At 37.9% G+C, this 26414-nt stretch overlaps 3 non-coding genes across 3 annotated transcripts; all 3 read right to left on the bottom strand.

Moving 5' to 3' along the window:
* Positions 1-7237: 7237 nt before the first annotated feature.
* Positions 7238-7310, bottom strand: trnar-ucg (transfer RNA arginine (anticodon UCG)). The gene has a single exon. It is a non-coding gene; the product is annotated as a tRNA-Arg (tRNA).
* Positions 7311-8082: 772 nt separating this feature from the next.
* Positions 8083-8155, bottom strand: trnar-ccu (transfer RNA arginine (anticodon CCU)). Its single transcript has one exon. It is a non-coding gene; the product is annotated as a tRNA-Arg (tRNA).
* Positions 8156-8492: 337 nt separating this feature from the next.
* trnaq-cug (transfer RNA glutamine (anticodon CUG)) lies at positions 8493-8564 on the bottom strand. Its single transcript has one exon. It is a non-coding gene; the product is annotated as a tRNA-Gln (tRNA).
* Between the last annotated feature and the right edge of the window lie 17850 nt (positions 8565-26414).

Genomic DNA, 26414 nt, shown 5'->3' with positions numbered 1-26414 from the left:
TCCCTGCCTGAATCAGCTCACTGCACACTGTACTGCATTTCTCCATATGCCTGCCTGAGTCAGCACTGCACACTGTACTGCATTCCTCAATATCCCTGCCTGAATCAGCTCTGCACACTGTACTGCATTCCTCCATACCCCTACCTGAATCAGCTCTTCACATTTTACTGCATTCCTCCATATCCCTCCCCGAATCAGCTATGCACATTGTAGTGCATTCCTCTATATCCCTGAATGAATCAGCTCTGCACACTGTACTGCATTCCTTCATATCCCTGCCTGAATCAGATCTTTGCACACTGTACTGCATTCCTCCATATCCCTGTCTGAATCCGCTCTCTGCACACTGTACTGCATTCCTCCATATCCCTGCCTGAATCAGATCTCTGCACACTGTACTGCATTCCTCCATATCCCTGTTTGAATCAGCTCTCTGCACACTGTACTGGATTCCTCCATATCCCTGCAAAGGGTAAATATTTTAACTTCTAACTGAAATGAAAGCTTAACAAAAAACACCTCTATGAATCTGTGCTATACGATGAAAACATGAATAAAATCAGACATTGGTCTAATTAGTTTGTTATAAGGCTATGATTTTGATGCAGTACTTTTTAGTTCATTTTACTGGCAAGGTGCGGCAAAAAAACAAGAATTCACGGAAAGTTGTCCAAATGTAGGTTTAGCTACATCAACATACACAAGAGCTTTTAAATAGTACACCAGAACCAATAATATAAAGACTTGCTTTTGACTGCTGGCAAGTTTAAATGTTACTTTAGAGTACAAAACTTTACCGTACAGACTTCAGACTCCGACATCATTTCTGGTAAGAGTCGAGGGTCTCAGTGCGACAAATGTTTGAAATTCTCCCTTTCGGGTTTCCCTGTTGGTTGAGAGGACGGATGTACCAACGATATCGCTTTTAAAACCTCTTGATAAGAGGTACAAACTCAGCACATTTACTTTAAATGTAAATGTATCCAATTTTGCGAATGCAATCTGTATTTAAAGTGTGAACAACAGCTGTGACCACTTTGCGCAGTCAAAAGTGCTGCGACACGACGCGTCCCGTACAGCAAATAGTGAAGCTGCACAGCTTGTAATTGATTCATCTGCGATAGAAAAGTGAACCAGGATTTCGCGTTTTCCGCGATTCGGAAATAGAATGTTGTAAAAAGAGCCTCTAAGTTGGAAAACTTCTGTTCTCCGATGCATTGTTGTTCTTTCTTTACAGAAAACAGCTCTCACAATTGTTTTTCTTTTAGCTGTCACCCAGTTACATACTTGCTCGCTCAGTTATCTCATTCGCTGACCTACACAGCTACACATAAATGCTGCGTGAATACACAACCAAACAATTTACAGACACTCGCAGATTAGTATTTTCAGTACATTTTTTAAAGGAAATAAAGGAAGCGCCTCATCAAATGTGTTTCACATCCATTTTCAGGCGTCCAAGACTATATTCAAATTCACGATTTTCAGGATTTCCATGACCTCTGTGACAAAATCGTAGCCTTAGTTTTACTTACAAAAAAATACCATGAATTGCATACATCAGGGGATAGCAGCGTGACATAGTACACAGCTGCGTGACACTGGGTCATTTACAAAATTGAGGAGGTGTGTGAACTTTTTTTTTTGTAAGTAAATAAATATCAGGGACTTTAATATGAATTACTGTTTTGAGCACTACATGTAATAGGTCAGGCCTCAGAACTGGCTGTTAAAACCCTGTTAGTTATGTTTTTATTTATTTATTTTGCATCTCAGCATACAAACCGAATAAACAGAAGTGGGGAGCTGATCGTCACCTCGGAAGTGAGCCGGTACCAGATGCGCAATCTGTCTGACTGTTTGCAGAAGATCCGAGACATGATCGCTGCTGCCAGCGTGAAACACAAGCTGCCTTCCCAAGAAGACGTGGCTCTCCGACGCTACAGGTAATCTTCCTGTGACACCAGGATCTGATCAGGGCTGCCAAGAGCTCATTTAAAACTGGGATCATTACCTTGTACCACGACACAGCAATGCACTAGCCCTCAATTATACTATTTCAGATGCTGATCCTTCCCGTAGCAAACAATCTAACCGCACTCTGCTCTAAGAGGGTTGTGATATTGGCGTCACTTCTTGGATTTTGGATGATAACAGATATTAGCTTCATGCTCATTTTCCCATATCCAGTTGTCTTCATGTTTACAAACTATTTGATCAGAGATGCCGTAACCTTACAATTTGCCTCCAGAGCAAATTAACATTGTTTCTCTTTTCAGGATAGACAAAATGAACCGAGAACGCCTGCAGCAAAAGAAAATGCACACTGCAGTGAAGCGAAGCCGACGCGAGGAGTTTGATTGAAGGTGATGCCAGGATATGAAGGCTGGCTGCATTGAAGCAATCTGTAAAGAATAAATGAATGACTTGTACAAAGTGTTGTTTGTTCCTCGTTTATTTTAATTTGTCGGCTGGTTTTGCTGGGTTGGGTAATTGGAAGTTATGAATAGTTTTCTAAATAGTTACTCGGATGTACCACATGTGTAAGAGTTGATCAGTTGAAAGAGGCATGATCAGTATGACTCTAAAATACTGGCTGGCACAGTGGACTGTAAATTAACATCTTAAAATACATCTGCACATTGCTGTGTGTTTACAATGGTTGTGGTGTTGGAAAGTTAGGTTACTTGTTTGCTGAGCAGTGTCAAAGTAGCCTCCTGACATGGTAATGGTAAACTGAGTGCGTGTTTCACATTTTTTTAATGCGTACAAAAGGCAGATAAGCAGCTTCTCTGGACCGCTGGTTTTCGTTCTCAAAGGGATTTATTTTAGCAAAGGGAAATTGGAAGTGTACATTAAAGCTCAACCACGCCTTCACCAATACCTAAGATTACCATATAACTCCATGTGAAACTCAAAATGGAGCGAGGTAACCAGTGGTGTACCACAGGGATCAGTATTAAGTCCTCTGCTATTCCTGATCTACATTAATGATTTAGATTCTGGTATAGTAAGCAAACAAAAAGTTAAATTTGCAGACGACACAAAAAGGAGTGGCAAACACTGTTGAAGCAGCAAAGGTCATTCAAAATGATCTAGACAGCATTCAGAATTGGGCAGACACATGGCAAATGAAATTTAATAGAGAAAAGTGTAAAGTATTGCATGCGGGCAATAAAAATGTGCATTATAAATATCATATGGGAGATAGTGAAATTGAAGAAGGGAACTATGAAAAAGACCTAGGAGTTTATGTTGACTCAGAAATGTCTTCATCTAGACAATGTGGGGAAGCTATAAAAAAGGCTAACAAGATGCTCGGATATATTGTGAGAAGTGTTGAATTTAAATCAAGGGAAGTAATGTTAAAACTCTGCAATGCATTAGTAAGACCTCACCTAGAATATTGTGTTCAGTTCTCGTCACCTCGTTACAAAAATGATATTGCTGCTCTAGAAAGAGTGCAAAGAAGAGCAACCAAAATTATCCCGGGTTTAAAAGGCATGTCGTATGCAGACAGGCTAAAAGAATTGAATCTATACAGTCTTGAACAAAGAAGACTACGCGGCGATCTGATTCAAACATTCAAAATCCTAAAAGGTATAGACAATATCAACCCAGGGGACTTATTTGACCTGAAAAAAGAAACAAGGACCAGGGCTCACAAATGGAGATGAGATAAAGGGGCATTCAGAACAGAAAATAGGACGCGCATTTTTTACACAGAGAATTGTGAGGGTGTGGCACAAACTCCCCTGTAATGTTGTTGAAGCTGACACCCTGGGATGCTTCAAGAAGCTGCTTGATGAGATTCTGGGATCATTAAGCTACTAACAACCAAACGAGCAAGATGGGCTGAATGGCCTCCTCTCGTTTGTAAACTTTCTTATGTTCTTATAGAAACGTCAGCTCGATGAAACACTTTTTAATATCTTAAGAATAATAATGCTAAAATGATTGTCCTACGGGGATTTGAACTCAGATCACAGGATTGAAAGTCATGAGTGATAACCATTACACCATGGAAACCATATTTATGTATCGGCCACTTAACTGTAATAAATACATCATTTTATTATTATTCTATTTTTTGTAAGCGTTTCTACTGCTGTTTTAATTTGATACGTTTAGGTTATATTTTAGACAATTTGGTGGATTCTTGATCTCCTTAGTTCGATCTAGGCAGCGGTGAAGAACTTCAGATATTTTCCACAAGGGGGCGATACACCATGGCAGCGGCTAACCACAGTAGTATTGGTGTGAACCAAGCAGAAACTTAATATTTTTAAAAGCGTGAATATGAATTTACAGAAAAGAACTTTTCCAAAATATATAAATGAAAAAAGATAAATTGGTTGGCCAAGAAATAAACTATGGTATGCATTCTCTAGATTGTGGAACATTCATAGAAATAAACTTCCTGCTGATTTCCAAATTTCCTGAAGGAATCAGAGCCAGACAGAAGCACCTGCCATCAACCAAGTGCCTGAATCAGCTCCCTGCACACTGTATTACATTCCTCCATTTCCCAGCCTGGGTCAGCTCTCTGCACACTGTACTGCATTCCTCCATATCCCTGCCTGAGTCAACTCTGTGCACACTGTACTGCATTCCTCCATATCCCTGTCTGAATCAGATCTCTGCACACTGTACTGCATTCCTCCATATCCCTGCCTGAATCAGCTCACTGCACACTGTACTGCATTTCTCCATATGCCTGCCTGAGTCAGCACTGCACACTGTACTGCATTCCTCCATATCCCTACCTGAATTAGCTCTTCACATTTTACTGCATTCCTCCATATCCCTCCCCGAATCAGCTATGCACATTGTAGTGCATTCCTCTATATCCCTGCCTGAATCAGCTCTGCACACTGTACTGCATTCCTCAATATCACTGTCTTAATCAGATCTTTGCACAATGTACTGCATTCCTCCATATCCCTGCCTGAATCAGCTCTCTGCACACTGTACTGCATTCCTCCATATCCCTGCCTGAATCCGCTCTCTGCTCACTGTACTGCCTTCCTCCATATCCCTGCATGAATCAGCTCTCTGTACAAGGTAATGCATTCCTCCATATCCCTGTCTGAATCAGCTCTCTGCACACTGTACTGCATTCCTTTATATCCCTGCCTGAATCAGCTCTCTGCACACTGTACTGCATTCCTTCATATCCCTGCCTGAATCAGCTCTCTGCACATGGTACTGCATTCCTCCATATCCCTGTCTGAATCAGCTCTCTGCACACTGTACTGCATTCCACCATATTGCTTCCTAAATCAGCTCTGCACACTGTACTGCATTCCTCCATGTCCCCGCCTAAATCAGCTCTCTGCACATTGTACTGCATTCCTCCATATCCCTGCCTGAATCAGCTCTGCACTGTACTGTATTCCTCTATTTTCCTGCCTGAATCAGCTCTGCACACAGTACTGCATTCCTCCATATCCCTGCCTGAATCAACTCTGCACACTGTACTGCATTCCTCCATGTCCCAGCCTGAATCAGCTCTCTGCACATTGTACTGCATTCCTCCATATCCCTGCCTGAATCAGATCTCTGCACATTGTAATGCATTTCTCCATATCGCTGCCTGAATCAGCTCTTCACACTGTACTGCATTCCTCTATTTTCCTGCCTGAATCAGCTCTGCACACTGTACTGCATTCCTCCATATCCCTCCCAGAATCAGCTCTGCACATTGTACTGCATTCCTCCATATCCCTGCCTGAATCAGCTCTCTGCACACTGTACTGCATTCCTCCATATCCCTGCCTGAATCAGCTCTGCACACTGTACTGCATTCCTCCATATCCCTGCCTGAATCAGCTCAGTGCACACTTTACTGCAATCCTCAATGTCCCTGCCTGAATCAGCTCTCTGCACACTGTACTGCATTCCTTCATATCCCTGCCTGAATCAGCTCTGCACACTGTACTGCATTCCTCCATATCCCTGCCTGAATCAGCTCAGTGCACACTTTACTGCAATCCTCAATGTCCCTGCCTGAATCAGCTCTCTGCACACTGTACTGCATTCCTCCATATTGCTTCCTAAATCAGCTCTGCACACGGTACTGCATTCCTCCATATCCCTGCCTGAATCAGCTCTCTGCACACTGTACTGCATTCCTTCATATCCCTGCCTGAATCAGCTCAGTGCACACTTTACTGCAATCCTCAATGTCCCTGCCTGAATCAGCTCTCTGCACACTGTACTGCATTCCTCCATATCCCTGCCTGAATCAGCTCTCTGCACACTGTACTGCATTCCTCCATATCTCTGTCTGAATCAGCTCTCTGCACACTGTACTGCATTCCTCCATATCCCTGCAAAGGGTAAATATTTTAACTTCTAACTGAAATGAAAGCTTAACAAAAAACACCTCTATGAATCTGTGCTATACGATGAAAACATGAATAAAATCAGACATTGGTCTAATTAGTTTGTTATAAGGCTATGATTTTGATGCAGTACTTTTTAGTTCATTTTACTGGCAAGGTGCGGCAAAAAAACAAGAATTCACGGAAAGTTGTCCAAATGTAGGTTTAGCTACATCAACATACACAAGAGCTTTTAAATAGTACACCAGAACCAATAATATAAAGACTTGCTTTTGACTGCTGGCAAGTTTAAATGTTACTTTAGAGTACAAAACTTTACCGTACAGACTTCAGACTCCGACATCATTTCTGGTAAGAGTCGAGGGTCTCAGTGCGACAAATGTTTGAAATTCTCCCTTTCGGGTTTCCCTGTTGGTTGAGAGGACGGATGTACCAACGATGTCGCTTTTAAAACCTCTTGATAAGAGGTACAAACTCAGCACATTTACTTTAAATGTATCCAATTTTGCGAATGCAATCTGTATTTAAAGTGTGAACAACAGCTGTGACCACTTTGCGCAGTCAAAAGTGCTGCGACACGACACGTCCCGTACAGCAAATAGTGAAGCTGCACAGCTTGTAGTTGATTCATCTGCAATAGAAGGAATCTACGTAAGGAATTGATCATTTGACATATACTGGACTATACATTAGGTACATTTCTAACGAGATCACACTGATGTAGAACATATTTCTATATTTAAGTTAAATTATTTTCCTTACCACACTAAAGGAAAAACAGTCTATATCACTTTTTAAAACGCAGAAACATGTACACTGACTTACATTGTATTATTTGATCTGAAATACAAGTTACACAATTAATAAATAAAATCTAAACTAAAAAAAAACGACCACGAAGGGACTCGAACCCTCAATCTTCTGATTCGAAGTCAGACGCCTTATCCATTAGGCCACGCGTTCTTTCACCGAAAGAGAGCTTTTCCGTAAATACTTTACTCTATAATTAGCGTAGTTTGTTCATAACGAAGCAAACAAATACAGCACTACCACAGTCCCAAAGAAGTACGGAATTAAAAAAGCAGCCAGTAGCCCCGCCCATACCCTAAAGCTAAGTGCTTACCCAATTGGCGCTGCCTCTTGTCTGTTATTTTCCTATTGCTGAGTGATGCCCCGCCCCTCGTACTCAGGGCACAAATGGAATTGACTGACGCTTCTGTGAAGTAATGGTTTTATAAACAATACATACCGGTATGTGATTGTTAATATGAAATATATATATATATATATATATATATATATATATATATATATATATATATATATATATATATATATATACTTGTATATTGGTATTAAATGTAAAAGCGGCTGAAATATAAACTGACAAAAAAATCTAGCAGAGGATGGTTTCGATCCATCGACCTCTGGGTTATGGGACCAGCACGCTTCCGCTGCGCCACTCCGCTTTTGCTCAGTTGTCAAATGTTTAATAAGATACTGTTAAATTAATTAACATAATGGAATATTTGTTACTATTTAATCATTGCGGTTAACGTTACTTTAGGGTGGTAAAGTTAAATTACCTTTACCAGACACCATGTTTAAATGGTTACTGACGCTAACCATGTTGAAATATATGTTTATTCATTTTTATGAATAATAGCTGAAGAGAGGGGAAACGTCTGGAAAGTTTATTATAAAACAGTCGTGAGAAAAAAAAACATACACGTTACACCCCAGATGGGACTCGAACCCACAATCCCTGGCTTAGGAGGCCAGTGCCTTATCCATTAGGCCACTGGGGCTCCTAAAGAAAAGGTCATTCTTGTTCATATTTGTGTGCCTGACTATCGCTAAATCCAGAATGAAAGGTAACCCAAAAAAAAATTATTAACGCTTTACCTTTTTACCTGTACTGTACTCTGCAAGCTTTTTATGGTCACCTCGGATTTTTCAGTACAGGTTGCAAAAGCAGACAAAAGCAAATAAAAGTATTTCTGTGGGTTTTATACTTTAGATTTTATGGCTAAAAGGTGCCATCCCACAACTTTGCAGTGAATTTAACAGTATTTAACGAACTGAGAAACGTCAGTTCGATGAAACACTTTTTAATAACTTAAGAATAATAATGCACTAAAACGAAGGTCCCACCGAGATTTGAACTCGGATCGCTGGATTCAGAGTCCAGAGTGCTAACCATTACACCATGGAACCCATATTTACGCCTTGGCCACGTAACTGTAATAAATACATCATTTTATTATTCGCTTTTTTTTTTTTTTTTTTTTTGTGTGTGTGTAAGCGTTTCTACTGCGATTGTTTTAATTAGCACTAATCTTGGACTACCTTTCCCAGGGTAACATTACACAGTCCAAGATTGGTTTTAATCGGGCTGTGAAAGCAGCCGAATATGTTTACAATGACTTGGATCCGGGAATCCAGAGCTTTAAAAACTGTAATAAGTCCAGACTAGTTTGGAAAAGCTTGTCTTCGTTCAGACTGTATCACAATCCCCCATCCTTCACTGCTATGACATAATAGTGTTGCATTGAATTACTACTTTTTATAAAGCATGTTATTGTGAAGCATGTTTACTGACATGCACCTTTTGTTTTTGTGTAGATCGCCTCACCATTACCTACTGTCGAAGCAGTGGCCCTGGGGGCCAGAATGTTAATAAAGGTATGGAAATGGAAGTCTTTGTTAAAATATTCACAAGCATGTTTAATGTACAGGGTGATCAGGAGCACTGTTGTGGGGAAGCATTCTCCACAGAGTTAACTAGACAGGCAACAACATCACAGGTTACAGAGAGTCAGCTACTGTTGTGTTATAGTACATTTTTCACATTTCGTTCTAGTAAACACACAAGCTGAAGTCCGGTTCCACATACAAACAGCTGATTGGATTCCTGAAGATGTGCAACAAAAGATTATTTCTCAGGTAACATCAATACTAAGATTACATATTCACTGGAGCTGACTGCTAATAACATTGAAGAAATGTGAAAGTTAACTAACAGCTGGTGTGTAAAGGGTAAATATTTTAACTTCTAACTGAAATGAAAGCTTAACAAAAAACACCTCTATGAATCTGTGCTATACGATGAAAACATGAATAAAATCAGACATTGGTCTAATTAGTTTGTTATAAGGCTATGATTTTGATGCAGTACTTTTTAGTTCGTTTTACTGGCAAGGTGCGGCAAAAAAACAAGAATTCACGGATAGTTGTCCAAATGTAGGTTCAGCTACATCAACATAAGCAGTAATATTACTATAGTTTTTGTCAAAAGTCTAATTTATGACCCTTTTGACTTTTTTTTGACCTTATAGGTATGAATTTATAAATATATAATGAGGGGGTGTGGATTTATGAATATATAATGAGGGGGCGTGGATTTTATGGTTGTTACAAGACAGATATGCTTATTTAATATAGGCTTATATTTGCCTATAAACTTATTGCACGTCTTTTATAAGATATGTACAAAAATCAGTGTTTAATATGTTATTTATGTAATCGGGATAGTGGGTACCCATGTTTTATAAATGCTTATGTTAACTTCTGCTTGGTGCATACAACATTAATGCTTATGTTAACTTATGCTTTGTGCAGACAACATTAAAGTCTTTTTTTTTACATAAGACACTTAATGAAAAAGGAGAAAGTTTAAAAGAAGTTATTAAAAGCTAAAAGAAAAACCAAAAAAGAAAACGTCTTATTCACCATTTAAAAGCATTTAAACAATATACATATATACACTTAATGAAAAGAAAGTTTAAAACAGCGTATCACAAAATAAAACAGATATTAAAATTAAATATTTATAAAAAAAGAACTAAACAAATTCTACCAGAATACAATTTCTGAAAAAGTGCTCTCTCTCTCTCTCACCGTTTTTCAAAAAAAAAACTCCCCGGACAAAACGCTTTACAGTCAGCATTCCCTGAAAGCATTTAAACTAACATTGCACACACACACACACACACACACACACACACACACACACACACACACACACACACACACACACACACACACACACACACACACACACACACACACACACACACACACACACACACACACACACACACACACACACACACACACACTTAATGAAAAAGAAAGTTTAAAACAGCGTATCACAAAATAAAACAGATATTAAATTAAATATTTATAAAAAAAAACAAAACAAAAAAATCTACCAAAGTACAATTTCTGAAAAAGCTCTCTCTCTCTTACCGTTTTTAAAAAAACTCCCCAGGACATCCGCTTAAGTACAGTCTGAATTCTCTCCCTCGCAGACAACTGCAGCCAACTGCACTCATCAAACTTTAGCAGAAGAATGAATGCAAACTCGCTCTATGACTTAAATAGGGGGCGGTTCCTTGGGCTTCGAACATGCGCACAACTTCCTATAGGTACACTTACAGGCGCGCGCACATGAGCACCGACACTGAGACAACCCCACTCGCAGACACAGACACACACAGACACATAACCACCCGCTATGAACAGACTGGCGTCTCGATGTATTAAAAAGCACCGCTACCTATTTGTTAGAGGAAGGTCCCCTGCAGAGAAGGCTTTTGAAATGTGTGATTTGTAATGCCTAAAGGTTTGGTCTCAGCATGATAGACACTGCGATGACTACTTCAAATGAATATACATACTTTATATATATATATATATATATATATATATATATATATATATATATATATATATATATATATATATATATATTAAGGAGCGTACATATTTCTGTTAAGATTAAAACCAGGAATCAATTCTATAAATAAAAACTGTTTAAACGTGTTTGGTTGTCTGTGTTTGTTTGTTTGCATGTTTTTTAAAAAGATAAAATGAGAGCATTTTTTTCATGACGCTAGTAAAATAAAAAAAAAAAAATGAAAGACGTATTTAAAATATATTGCATGAACATTTTATGCCTGTATTACCGCGTAAAAAAAGTAGATTTAACTAAGCCTACGTTCAACTATAAACAAACAAACATGTATAATATATGCTATTGCAAAGCTTGGTTATTCGCACTGTACCTGTAAAACTTAGGGAATTGAATATAACTGAATAAAAACAAAATGTAATGATTTTGCAGGAAACAAATGAAGGAAAATTGAACACATATGTAAATGAATAAATCAGAGTTTATCATGTCTTAAGGAATAAGTGCTACGGTTTTTGTAGGGTATTTTGTGTGTCTGAAAAACCGAAATTCATTTGTGAGGTGAGAATCGTGGCACCCGTGAGTCTAGTTCTTTAACATATCAGCCTTTGGGTGACTGTATGTTTGTTGATGTTGGAAAGCACAATATTATCTCAATGTGAATATATATATATATATATATATATATATATATATATATATATATATATATATATATATATATATATATATATATATATATAGATAACTATAGGGGATAAATATTTTTTATTCAATTTTACACATTAGGCTCAGCTTGGCGCCGCTGTGTATTAAAAGTACAGATAGCGTATGTTAGAGGATGGCACCCCACTGAGAAACATCACCGCGGCGTCGTTTAGTCTGCTAGAGGCAATAAGCCTCATGGTATTTCAAGCATGATATAGTTTCTAGGCATAACGATTAGAAAATAAAATAAGATAAAATCTGTGTTATATTGCAAATAAAATAAGAGAACCTATTTAAGTGTTTTATCATTGCCCGTTTTTGAATAGCCACCCATCAGGATAATCTCCAGTAGCTTCTCATACACAAACAAACTATTCTGACGATGGTGCAAATCATTAACACGCTTTTACAGTTGTAGATTTAAAACGATGTGTGAGCATAGTACAACGTAATGTTTTTTTAAGAAACGGCGAATATTGACTCGATACAGTTGTAATGCTCCTTTACGTGTATCTAAAATGAATCGTGTTATAAAACAGATTGTATAAAATCGTTTACAAAACGAATGAGAATATTTTTTTGCATATAATACTGAGTATAGAAAAAACTAAGCCCTCTTTTAACTATAAAAACATACAAGTATAGGTATATGCGTCGTCATTTCTTGTTTATTAAAGCCATACCTTTAAAAACGTGATTTAAACATAATAAAACATAATTTCCGCATAATATCGAGAATATGACGGACGGTTTGTGAATATCCGCTTTAGAGAAGCGGGGAGGGGCAGATTTCAGCGCCAGCTCGTCTAGGCATCTTTCGGGTGTCGTGTTTATCTCCCCTGATCCAGCCTGATCCGGACCCCGTGTGGTTATAAAGGCATTTACCGCGGATCTTGAGAGTATAAATCGTCCACGTACAGAGCTATGTATTACACTTATGGAAAGGACGATTCCTCTCAAGAAACCTTATCCCGTAAAGAACCACTTCAGCTATAAATGGACGGAGAATCAAGCCACAACAATGAGGATCTAAACGGTAGGTCCTAGGTTTAATGTTTAAATTGGCTGTAAATGTTAGATGTGTGGTAAAAAATGTTTGATACGCTGTTTAATTTCTGCTTATGATGAACAATGTGGGGTGTGTCGGTGATGCTGCGTAACCGTGTTTTCTTTTTGTTTTGTTTTTTTTCTTTTTTTAAAAATATTTAATTTAATATCTGTTTTATTTTGTGATACGCTGTTTTAAACTTTCTTTTTCATTAAGTGTGTGTGTGTGTGTGTGTGTGTGTGTGTGTGTATGTGTGTGTGTGTGTGTGTGTAATGTTAGTTTAAATGCTTTCAGGGAATGCTGACTGTAAAGCGTTTTGTCCGGGGAGTTTTTTTTTGAAAAACGGTGAGAGACAGAGAGAGCACTTTTTTCAGAAATTGTATTCTGGTATAATTTGTTTAGTTCTTTTTTTTATAAATATTTAATTCTAATTCTAATATTTCTGGTCTAACTATAAATACCTCCTTTTAAATTGCAGATACAATCCCGGGGCACAGCATTTCCCTTGAGATACCGTGCGATCTAATCGTGCCTGAGGACTTTTTAAATAATTTCTCAGTGATAACAGAAAAGCCTGAAAGTGAGTAAAATAGTAGACATATTTGTCTGTTTGTTTTATTAATAACAAATACATAAATGTACTTATGATATATATAGTGCGTGAATGATATTACATGTTAGACATTGTTTTTTAGCTTATTATGATTTCCTTTTAAAAACATAACTGATTCATTCTGTTTTTAGAAGCTGAATATATTGAAGATTCTGAGCTTTTGGAACAGTACTTCAAGACATCCTTCAGCGACCTAGCGTCAGTCTTCGAATTGTCTAAAAGTATGAACCGTATTGTTTTTATAGATTAATAAAATATGTTTGATCGTTTTTCATAATATTAATTATTTTTAGTTTAAAACATTCATATTCAACCGTTTATATTATTTTAAAAGTTCCTGAAAAAGCCGAAAGGAACGACGTGGCCTGTACTTCGGAGGAGGGCCAGGTTATACATGCGTATACCCCCTTGGAGCCTCCCAATAGACCTCAAAAATCTGCAAAAAGACCTCTCAAAAGTAAGTGTATTTAAAATGAAGTTTTTTTTTTTGTTGTTGTTAAATATTTCAAACATCTGTTAAGGTATTTTTGGTCTGATTGTATATTTTGGCATATTTTCATTTAGAACGGCCCACTAGACGTACACTTCTTGTGGAAAGCGAATCTTCCGAGGACGACACATCCTTCAGCAGAGACCCAAAGTCTAAAAGGCCGCGTAAATTTTCCGAAAGGTTTCATACTTCGCTACAATCAAGAGGCACCCCCACAGTCTCCAAAGTATCACAAAGGCTAAAACCTACGCTCCCCTCAACTTCAACTACTGCTAGGTATCACAGCGCTGAGCTATTGAAACATGTACATCTGACTATAGAGCAGATCATTTACAGACATCCTGCTATAAGGGCCCTAGTTTCTGACCCAGAAGTGGATCAGAATATACAAACATTAATTACCCTATTGAAAACGCTGGGTTTTTTAAAACAATAACAGTGAATTTGTAAACCACATCGCAAAAAAACATGTAAAAGGAAACACATTGAAATTACTGTTGATGATTCTGACAATGATGATGCAGCTGTGAATGGAGTTCTAAAAAATAAAAAGGTTTCAATTGATCCGAGTCATACTGTGTCAAATTCTGTGGTAAATTCTATATTCGTTCCTAAAAATACCTTAAATTCTGATCCTTCAACAAGTTCCCATACACATAGTATGTCTACAGCCCCCAATGTCAGTCTGCCCCCTGTTCACCCCCAAAATTTAAATGGTTTCGAGAATTTTGACTATCTAGACAAACTATTAAATGATTTAAATTATAATGCGTATAGTTTACCGCCAATCAGGGCTCTGATTGATGAAATTTCTCCAGATAGGCCCCCGATAAATGACAACTCCACTAATATAGACAGCAATAACTCCCAGTGCCGTGTGTTTGTTAATGATGCTAAATTGACTCAGATCAATTTTGACTCTTTGGATAAGCTTCTGCATGAAATGTATAGAGAGAATCATGATACTCTAGAGAGTGTAGTTGATGTGGAAAAACAAATAGGGGGAGGTTTGAACGACGGGGCTTACCGTGATGATTCTTTTAGCATAAAAGTCCCGGGGGGTGGTGTATTACATGATCATCAAGTGGCAGGTCCTTCAGGTTTACAGGCCCCCCATAGGGATAGTGACGGTGATAGAATTGGAGGGGCATGTGTACAGCGTAGACATAGACCTATGTTTAACAATTTCGAATTGAAGCAACCTCTTAACTTTACACATCTGTATGACTTGGATTCCTACGCTGAAGTTTTTACGGTGTTACATGAAACGTTAGAGAATATGTTGAGTGAGGTTTCTAGAACGCTAAGACCCTCAGACGTTGTGCAGCTTGAATTATGAGCGGGATCCTTAGATATACCAGTGTATGTAAAAATGAGTGGAGCCAATTTAAGTCTAGATGATTTTCTCAGTCAGATTGAAGCTCTCCTTCAAAGTCATAGTGAAATTTTGGCTGATGACTCTTTAATGTTGATTGTGCAGGTTATTAGGTGCCCAGAAGGAGGGGTGTAAGGAGATGTTTGCAGACCTTAATGAAAAGTGAGCTTATTAGAAAAAAAGCCAAGCATCTGATTATATGTTACAACAGAGACAATCAATTATGTTTTGCCTACAGCGTACTGAGCTTGTTATTTCCAGAATTCAGAGGGGCTTATGATACGTGTATGGCTGAGGCTTTAAAACTTCAACAGAGTGTGGGATTAAGTGAACATCAAATGGTGTCGTTTGTAGACATAGATAAATTTGAACAGGCCTTAGATGTTAAAATTGTGGTCTGGTACAGATGTCCTCAAAAGGATGTGTTCCTGAATCACCAAACAGATACTCGAGCAAAAAACAAAACTGTATTTCTGTTTCTTCATGAGAATCATTTCTATGGTATTGTTAACTTGAAAGGTTTTCTGGGTGCTGCCTATCTGTGTAATTACTGTTACACAGCATATAGTAACCGATCGGGACATCGCTGTGAAGGACACTGTAATGTGTGTTTTTCATCAGCTTGTAACAGCGAGTCCTCAGTAAAGGTAAAATGTAACGATTGCAATCGTTAATGTCGCTCACAGCTCTGTTATGATTAGCATAAGATTCCCAGAGATAAAGCCAACAGTGAAAAACAGGTTTCTATGTGTGACCTTTTAAAACTTTGTACAAGGTGCTATTCTCTCTATAAATGTGACCCGACAAAGCCACAGACTCACAAATGTCTTACTCCTTACTGTAAGCTATGTAAAGCTGTGTTGTTACCTCACAGTGATCATAAATGCTTCATTCAAATGCTTAAACCTAAGGAACCCACAGACAAATATGTGTTTTATGATTTTGAATGTCGTCAGGAAGCTGGCGTACACATTCCTAATTATTTGTACTGCATGCACATGGGTGGTGAATCATGGTTTTGGGAGGGCGAGGAATGTGTGAAAAAGTTTTTTGAGCGGTATCGTAGACCTTGTTATGCAGGATATACTTTCTTGGCACACAATGCAAAGTCTTATGACAGTTATTTACTGATGAATTATTTAGTAACCAACGGAATTAACCCAAATATCATAGCTCAGGGTAGCAAGTTGATGTGTTTTACAGACGAAGCTTTTAAAATGCGTTATATTGATTCCTTTAACTTTTTGCCCATGAAGTTAAGTGCCCTGCCTGCTGCTATGGGATTTGAAGCCAAAAAAGGATATTTTTCTCATTTTTTCAATACTGCTGAAAACCAGAATTATGTGGGGCCATTTCCTGAACCCATTTACTATGGTGTTCAGCAAATGATGTCTAAAGATTGTGATGACTTTTACAAATGGTATGATTCGATTAAGATGGGTGTTTTTAATTTCAGAGACGAAATGGCATTCTACTGCAAAAATGGTGTTGAAATTTTGAAAGAGGCATGTATCAAATTCCGGACCGAGGTTTATGCAATAGGGCAGATAGACCCCTTCCAATGTACCACCATTGCTTCACTGTGCATGGCTATGTATAGAAGTAAATTCATGCCTAAAGACACAATAGCGATCATTCCTCCCGACAATTACAGTGAGCAGCAAAAAAGCTTTTCAAATGCCTCGATACAATGGTTAATGTATGTAGCAGAAACTGAAAATGTTTTCATTCAACACGCATTAAACTACGGAGAGCTTAAAATAGGCCCCTTTTTCTTGGACGGTTATGCTGTGATTAATGGTAAGCGTACAGCTTTTGAATTTGCAGGGTGTTTTTTTCATGGTTGTCCCTTGTGCTATGATTCGGCCGATGTAAACCCCTTAAGCAAAGTATCGTGTGGTACGATGCATCATCACTTTGATGAAAAGATTGAAACATTGCAAAAGGTTTACGGGATGGAAGTCAGAGTTATTTGGGAACATGAATGGAACACCCTGAAAAAACAACCTAAAGTTCACGAATTTCTGATTCGTTCTGATTTTCCAGAACGCATAAATCCACGCGAGGCTCTGTTTGGGGGGCGTACAAATGCCATTACATTACATTATGTGGCCCAAGAAAATGAAAGGGTGGAATACTTTGATTTCACTAGTTTGTATCCGTTTGTTAACAAAACAAAAGTGTATCCCGTAGACCATCCTACTGTAATTTACCATAATTTTCAAGACTTGAGCCAGTACTTTGGATTGTTCAAATTAACTGTTCTGCCTCCTAGGGGTCTTTATTTCCCTGTACTGCCTGCCCGCATCTGTGGTAAATTAATGTTTACTCTCTGCCGTTCATGCGCAGAAACACTAAACCAGACGGGGGTATGTAATCATACCTCTGGAGAAAGAGCCTTGACCGGGACATGGTGTAGTGTAGAGGTAGTTAAAGCTCTTGAGAAAGGTTACAAAGTGTCTAAAATACATGAAGTGTGGCATTTTCCTCAGAAATCTGACACTCTCTTTACAGGTTACATTAATAGTCATCTCAAGGGGAAACAGGAAAGTTCAGGATACCCTGCTCATTGTACCGATGAGGAGCGTAAAGAGCGTTATATTGCGGAATATTTTCAGAAAGAGGGGGTTCAATTAGATCCTCAAAAGATTAATGTTAATCCTGCTAAAAGACAAATCTCCAAACTATGCCTCAATAGTTTGTGGGGAAAACTAGCACAGAGAACTAACCAGCTCTCTACAAGCTTGGTAAAGGATCCTGACCAGTTTTTCCATTATCTCTTTTCAAAAAGATATCAGGTTTCGCATTTTTGTTTTGTAAGTGATACTGTGGCTCAGGTTCAGTGGCGTTACGCTTCTGATACCTATACTCCCACAGGTAATGTAAACGTATTCATAGCGGCATTTACTACCGCTTACGCCCGGCTAGAGCTCTATAACCTCTTGGATCGTCTGCAGGGTCGATGTCTGTATCATGATACAGACTCTGTAATCTTTGTCAGCAGGCCCCAGGCTTGGCGTCCCGAACTAGGTGATTATCTTGGTGATTTAACTAGCGAGTTGAAGCCGGGGGAATACATTACAGAGTTTGTGTCAGGGGGCCCTAAAACATATGGATACGTCACAAACAATGGAAAAACATGTCTCAAAGTAAAGGGGATTACCCTAAACTATGAGAATTCCAAATTAATTAACATTGCTTCATTAAAAGACCTTGTACAAAACTTTGTGAATCATGATAGAAACACCCCTGCAGAACATATCATGATTCAAGGCTCCCAGATTCACCGCAATAAAAAATAATTTAAATTGGAAAACAAACCACTCCAGAAAACCTTTCAAATAGTCTACAATAAGCGAGTCTTGCGTTCTGATTTCAAATCGATTCCTTATGGGTACTGAAGAAGGTTTTGATATTAGACTATCTGTGCCTTTTGCAGCTATAATATCGGGACCCTCCAATTCAGGGAAAAGTTATTTTGTGAAGCAGCTTTTAGAAAACTCTCAACAGATCTTTTCCAAACCCCCTGAGAATATCATTTGGAGTTATAGTTGCTGGCAGGGATTATACAATGAATTGTCACTTAAATTTAAAAATATCAAATTTATTGAAGGCATACCAGATTCATTAACCGATGATAATTTAATGCCTCCTAACAAAATCAATTTACTCATTATAGATGACTTGATGGAAGCAGCTAGCGAAAATGATGAAATACAGAACGCTTTTACAAAATACGTTCATCATAGGAATTTATGCGTACTGTATTTGGTTCAAAAATTGTTTTTTCAAGGAAAAATGAGCCGCACAATAAACTTGAATGCCAATTACATTATTCTGTTTAAAAACCCTCGAGATAAACTTCAAATCAACACACTAGCCCGTCAGATGTACCCCGGGAACTCCAAGTTTTTCTTAGAAGCGTTTGAAGATGCGACAAAAAACCCTATGGTTATCTTTTAATAGACTTAAAGGCCCAAACCCCTGAAGCATTTCGTCTAAGAACTGGTTTATTTACTCCTGATTGGCCTGTTGCGTACATCCTGAGAAATACCAGATCAAAACACCTATAAGCGGCCGGTTATTGCTCTAAAACTTTTATTTATCTAGGCTATGCAACAGCGCAACATGTCGGCTAGAATAAAACGTAACCTCCATCTCTTAAAGAGCATAGTTCATAGCTCTGCTCATCAGAGAAGAGCAATTTTACGAAACGCCTCAGACGATTTTATCAAATCGATTGGGGAAATTGCCTTAAATGCCTTAAAGGGTCACATCCCCTTAACTTCGAGTCAGTTAAACACTCTCAAAAAGCAGCGGCGTGTTATAAAGAGCCTATGCAATAAGAAGCATTCAATTAAAAAGAAGAAAAAAACTGTGAATCAGAGTGGTGGTTTTATCGGAGCTTTAATAAGGATTGCATTGCCTTTTTTATCAGGACTCTTATCGCCTCAAAGTTAATTTGTAAAAATGACTCACTCCCAGAAAATGTTTCTGATACCCCAGCATCAACTCGATAGACTTCGGCAGCCTGAGCCCCAACACCCCGAGCCTATTAAAAAAGCCGTTGAAAGCCGACTTGACTCTGAAATGAAAAGCATTCTACTTAGAAGCGACATCAGTGACCATGAGAAAGTTAAGCTATACACCAACTCCTTACAGAGATATCTAACCCTGCTTAAACAGAGTGAAAAAGAGTTTAATACCCTTACATTAATTACACCCCCCTCTGAGGAAACGGACCAACCGGCAGCAGAATCTGAATCTAAGATAGTGACTGCTGTTATGAGTAGTGTGCCCTCCAGATCTAAGAAAAATGCTAATTTTATTTTAAACGCTATGTCTCAGAATGCTTTGGTTACCTCATGGAATGATCAAGGGGAATTCATTCTTAGGGGCAAGAACATTAGAGGGTCGCATATGGTTGATTTAATCAGGGCTGCAACGGGGCATACCCATATCCCTGAACATAGGTTGCCTGTAGGATGGTCCGAATTCATCAAAGGTTTGTCTGTAATAAATGTCCCCTATTCTACAGTACCTAATTCTCAAACACGACAACTCATAGAAGCTTATAAAAAACGACCCTTAAAGACCCCCATGCATAAGAAGCAGAAAAAAAGACAGCAGTTATGGGAAAGTTATTAAGATGTTACTGTTTTTATTGAGTTTACATATTTGTACATTTTGTTGTATATTCATGCATATGTTGTGTAAACATTGTCTGATACATTTTGTTGTATATTCATGCATATGTTATATAAACAATGTCTGATTATATATATATATATATATATATATATTGTAATAGAATTGCCACTCACGGTTCGTTGCCCCTTTAAAAATAGACCCAACACACTGGAATGGATTTTTTAAGCGCTGGTGCGCTATTTTTAATACACCAAAACAAAATACAAACACAAAATAAACACCTAGCTCTTTACGAGCACTAACTAAACAAACAGGTACACCCTGACTACCACGGGACAGCTAAGCTGTTTCCCCGTCCTTACACCAAAACACCGGTTAAATACCACACTTACTTTTTATTTACTTTGGCTACTCTGAGACAGAGCACCTCTTCTGTCTCCTTCTCCTTAGCAGCCATGAGCAGACTAGCTGCCTCTCTTAAATACCCTGCACCTGGTACTAATTTAACAATGGCTACCAGGTGCAGGGAATAATTAATACTAAAACAATTAACAAATTCAATCAAACAATAAAGCAAAACAATTAAATTACACAAATGTGCATTCCGCACATGTTTTTTCTTCAGGGAGGCTTTAACCCCCTCCCTGCTGTCTTACAATATATATATATATATATATATATATATATATATATATATATATATGTCTTTACAGCAATAAAAATATTTATTCACCATTTACAATGTCATAAGTTTTTTTTTGAAGATTAACATTCATAACATTTTTTTAAATCATGATGAGTCTTGACACACTGCACGCATGAAAATATATTTATACAATTCTGTTTTTTAGGGTTCGACATACAATGTATAAATCGGGACACCATCAGATCATTTTTGTTTAAATCAGAGCTGTAGAGAGCTATAACCTCAGGGTATGTAAGTCCTTTGGATCGATGATGTACAAAGAAAACACAGTGATGGCCGCATGTCGTGGTCATAAGACCTTGTAGAGGCTGATTATTGTACACTGTTTGTTTGACGTTGTTGTCTAAAAAGTTTGAGATAGTCTTAGGAAAATAAATAAAATCTGGAGGGTTACCGTAAGAATCAAAAAACTCTCCCTGTCCCTCTTCTTTTAGATAAATCCCTAGCCAGTGTTATCCCGGATAATTCTGGGGGTCCGTGTTGACAATGAGTATTGCAGGCAATTTTTTTATTTTTCCTTTAGGTAGTTGATCACTAGCTAGAACCCCATAAAAATACTTTGCAGTCAATGGGCTGCTGGTTAGCAGCGCTGTAAGCTGAGTGGTATTCATTTTAAAAGGATCAATGTTGTATCAAACTTTTCAGTAATCAAAGAGAACAGCTCTTTGGTGGGAAACCTCAATCACGTTCTCAAAAACAGCATATACAATCATATTCACCGTCTCTGGCAGAGCATTGGCAAAACGCATTTCAAGGCGCATATTACCATTTTTCACTAAGGAAAAATGATCTCCACATTCTTGATCAGGGGTCAAATCAAATGCATAGAGCGTATAGCCTCTAATAAAGTCTGACCTATCAATTATCAGCAGTTTGTCTTTGAGATGTCTACCTGTGGCCTGTATTAGACTGTAATATTCCCTGACTGGGTTGTGTCTTGCTGTATAGTGGGGTTGTAAAGGTTTTGAGGGGACTTGTTCACCATCGACGTACATAGCTATAAAGTTCCCAGCAAAGTGTTTAAAGTTAAATGGGTTTTTAGCGTAGGAACCACTAAATGCATCATTATCTGTTAAACCAATAACCACAAACTTTGGTAACTGCCCCAGAAACAAATTCTCCTGATTACAGACCCTACTCCCTCTAGGAATACGAAAAACTTTCATAGACACTCTATCAATAGGATATCGGGCATTAGAGGTCATCAAGGCCTGAGCTTGGGCAATTCTGACCTCAGGGGACACTTTTACTTTTTTAATATAGAGAGATGCTTCTAAAATTTTAAGTTTGAACTCTTCTGCAGCATCAGACATTAAACAGAAAGTGTCATTGGCCCTCACCATTTTAATTTTCAGGTCAATCCCATTCAGCATGAGTTTCTCTTGAAAAAATATATCCGCATGCAGAGGTCCTAAAAGTTCAACAGTATGACTCATTCTGGTAAACGCATGCCGTTTAACTAAACCTTCATTAGCCCCTGCAGGATCAGTCTCATCCATATGTCCTGGGGTATCTTTGTAAAACAAGCCGGCAGTGAACTGTGATTCTAGAGTGTCCTTACTAAAGTTTAGCATTGCTTCTATAATGCTCCTGTAAGGATAAGTATTACTGCTTTGACTGATTAAGCGATTTCCTAAAGTTACATCCACTTGTGAAAACATGGTAGCTACAGGGTAATTGATAATACCGACTATACTACCTCCAACTAAATCGGCGCCATCAGCCCTAGTAATTTTGCATGAAAGTCTTAAAAGAGTATTATTCAAAACAAGATAATCTTCCCCATTTCCCGCTATGTAAAATTCGATGGGGGCCGTGTCAGACAAGGCAGACAGGGGGGGAATTTCCACATAAAGGTTTTTTTCAATACTTGTCTGGGTATAAGGTATAGTAAACAGATCCAATTCTGATTTCACACATTCTTGAGACATATGATGTACCAGCGTCATGATTTAAAAGATGTTTCTCTTTTTCGCTGTTCTTTGGTTTCTTACTCCTTCTCCGGTTACCGTTACTAAATGACCTCAATGTAGCTGGTTTAGCCTTTTTGTGTGGATGATAGCGAGATCCTGGGGGTTTGCCACGTTTTCTCTTGTATCCTCGGGACATCACCATCAATCCCTCCCCTGACTGGCTCTTGTTATGGCTATGAGGGTTATGACTTGTTAGGACATTTGACACTACGTCACTAACAATATTTTTAGCTGCTGATTTAAAATGAGGTTTAACTATTTCAAAACCCCTTCTAAGTAACGGTAAAGCTTTTCTGAAAAGACTTCTAAAAATACCCCCTATACCCGCCCCGTACATTACTGGAGCTCCAGAAAATCCAGGCAATCCATTACCAGCTTGATTTTTGTAATAATTAATATAAGGATTGACATATCCATTAGGGCCCATTTTCAATTATGTGTAAAGAAGAGGCTTTACAGGTCGGAAATGCAACTTCACTACAACCTTCCCAAAACGGAATGGCACTAACTTGTTTTGGTCCGTCTTAATTTGTATAGTTAACGTGTCAAAGGTGGTCTTGCTGAGGGGCACGTAATGAGGTCTGTCGTAAGTTACCGTGATTATATCGTTGTTTTTGCCTTTAATAGGAACGCATCTTAGAAGAGGCACGTAACTATCTCCAATGGCTTGATGTGTAATGATATCAGTATAGACATACAGGGTATAAAATCCCGCTCTGATGTCGGCTGGGTAGTTGGTCCTCAAATAAGCAGAATACACTTTAGCCTCAATAGGGCCTAATAGTCTAATAGTTTCACCCTTTATAGTCTCATGAAATCCCAACATTTGTCCGAGATGTTCTTTGGTAAAAATCATATATGGTTTAGTACTTTTTATATAAATTCGTCTTTCTATAGGTTTATAGACTAATTTCAAATCATTATTATTTTGTTCATCGGGAGCCTTGTCACCTTTCTGATCTAGTCCTTTTCCGAGCAGGACATCGTTCATGGTCGTTATTACATCCTGAAGGGTCTCATAATATCCTTTTGGTATAGTATAATCACGTTTTATCGCATTTTCTATATCATAAGTAATAAAAGTGCTGTCTTTAAGGCTTATATTATCCCAGGTATGGGGATATTGAATCTCTGCTAAGCAAACTTCCCATTTTCCCGGTAGATTCAATGTTTTAACCAATTTGATAGTAAAATCTGATATAGCGTTTTTAGGGAAAACCTCCTGTGAAGCATTACTAGGCAGAGTTACATAAAAAGAGTCTTGAGACATCTTGAATAATGTTTTAAGTATAATTAAATACACTCTGTACTTGTTAACTCTTTAGATCCACCACCTGCTGCTCTGCGACCCAACTGTTAAATTTTTCAGGCCAACCGGCCCATTTTATGAGATAAGACTTTTTACCATTTTCCTTTTTCTCGGCAACTATCTTCTCTATCCTAAACAACCTATCAGTCTTAACATTTATTTTCTGTAATTCTGGTTCATAAAAGGTGCCCATTATAGGCTCTCCATCATAATCACATAGTTTATACACCGGTGGAAATCTTGGTATACATTCTGTTATAGTAAAAATCTCTGATGTAAACGTCTGTTCATAGCCTTTTATAAAGGGAGCTCTTAACTTTGAAATTCTTACGCTGTCACTGACGGCAAACTTAAACTTTATATGTTTAGGGCTTTTCTTCTTAGAGTATAAAGTTTTAAACACTTTAAATGAATTATCTTCATTAACTTCTGAAGGTTTCATTTGAATACTACGGTGGAAGGAGTTGTTATATGCATGTACCATTTCTTGTAGTTTATCCATATACTTATGCGTGTTAAAAGCGGTGAAATATTTCCACATTCTTGTTTTAAGAGTCCTGTTGTATCTCTCAACAATAGATGCTTTTAGTTCATTCCCCGTGGTAAAGTGTAGAATATTATGTTTTTTTAGCATGTTCTGAAATGCTTTGTTTAGAAATTCGGCCCCTTTATCAGTTTGTAGTTTTTTAGGTTTCCTACCAGCGCTGATGATCCTCTTGAACGCCTCTGTCACCGTCTTAGATGACTTATTTTTCAAAGGTAAGACCCATGCATATTTGGATAAGATATCTATACATGTTAACATGTACTTATAACCTCCATTTTCTTTTGACAAGCTAGACATATCCACTAAATCAGCTTGCCACTGTGTGTCGATATTAGATACAAATACAGTGTTTCTTTTAAAGTTTATTTTAGAGGGCTTATGCAACGTATATGAGTCTTGCTCTGATAAAAAGTCAGTTAAGACCCTCTCAGAGACTTTAGGTCCATCAGACCTCAGAGCTCTTTGAAGAGTCTGTAAACCCCCTAAACCTCCAGGATTTGAGGGATCGTAGTATATTTTTTTCATACACTGGTGTGTCATCTTTAACCAAAATAACACAACTGAGAACAATATGACTTTCAAACAGTTTTTATTCAAAGGTTATCATAACACTTCAGAGACATGTGGGACGTTCAAAAGTTTTATTCACAGTTTATCAAGAAGATTAGGACATTTTAGAAGAGCTATAAAGTTTTTACACAAACATTCATGATTAGTCACTAAATAATCCACGACATTTTGCACAACTATCGATATATCTTCATCTCTTAAAAACCTGGCCATGTTATAAAAACACACATCAGTCACATAAGCATACAAAACAAGGATATGTGTACATTTGCAATCTTCTATTTCATCAAACATTTTAGGTAATATATTCATTAAAAATGCATTTAAGGGTTTACAGTGTTTTACATGTGTAATTACCAACTCTGACCATTCTTTAGTATCAATATCTTTACGGATTAAATCAGTTACACTTTTTAAATTGCTAAACATTTTTACATTTACGGGGATCAGGTTTTGAAAGAGTCTCTTGCAAGCCACTTTCTCAGCTAATAACTCAAACAGCAGCCCCTCCATGGTTTTCCTCAGTTTTGCTGGAGTCTGGACGTTCCCCATTTTCAAAGTCACAGGCCCCGTAATATGCTAATGGAGCGCGCGGGTTTGTAAAACTGCGATGGTAGAAAGCTTTGGTAATTTTGTTAACGATGTCTCGGGCCTTGTCATCCAGGGTTTCTTGTAGATGAATCAGTTTACGTCTAATGCTGTGTTCTGGTCTTAGCTCTGTTAAAATATCTTCCACCAGTTTCTGAAGTTTTGTCAAAGATGGATGAAAATTGAAACAAGCTAGAGCTTTAGCCACCAGAAGTTTCAGCCACGGGACGTGTATTTTTTCTAGTATTTCTTCAAAATGTTGATCAAAATAATTGGGGGCCGCTTCAAAAAGG

This window comes from Acipenser ruthenus, chromosome 17 (genome assembly GCF_902713425.1).
Source record: "Acipenser ruthenus chromosome 17, fAciRut3.2 maternal haplotype, whole genome shotgun sequence".
NCBI classification, from domain to species: Eukaryota; Metazoa; Chordata; class Actinopteri; order Acipenseriformes; family Acipenseridae; genus Acipenser; species Acipenser ruthenus.
This window is presented reverse-complemented; position numbering and strand designations above follow the sequence as displayed.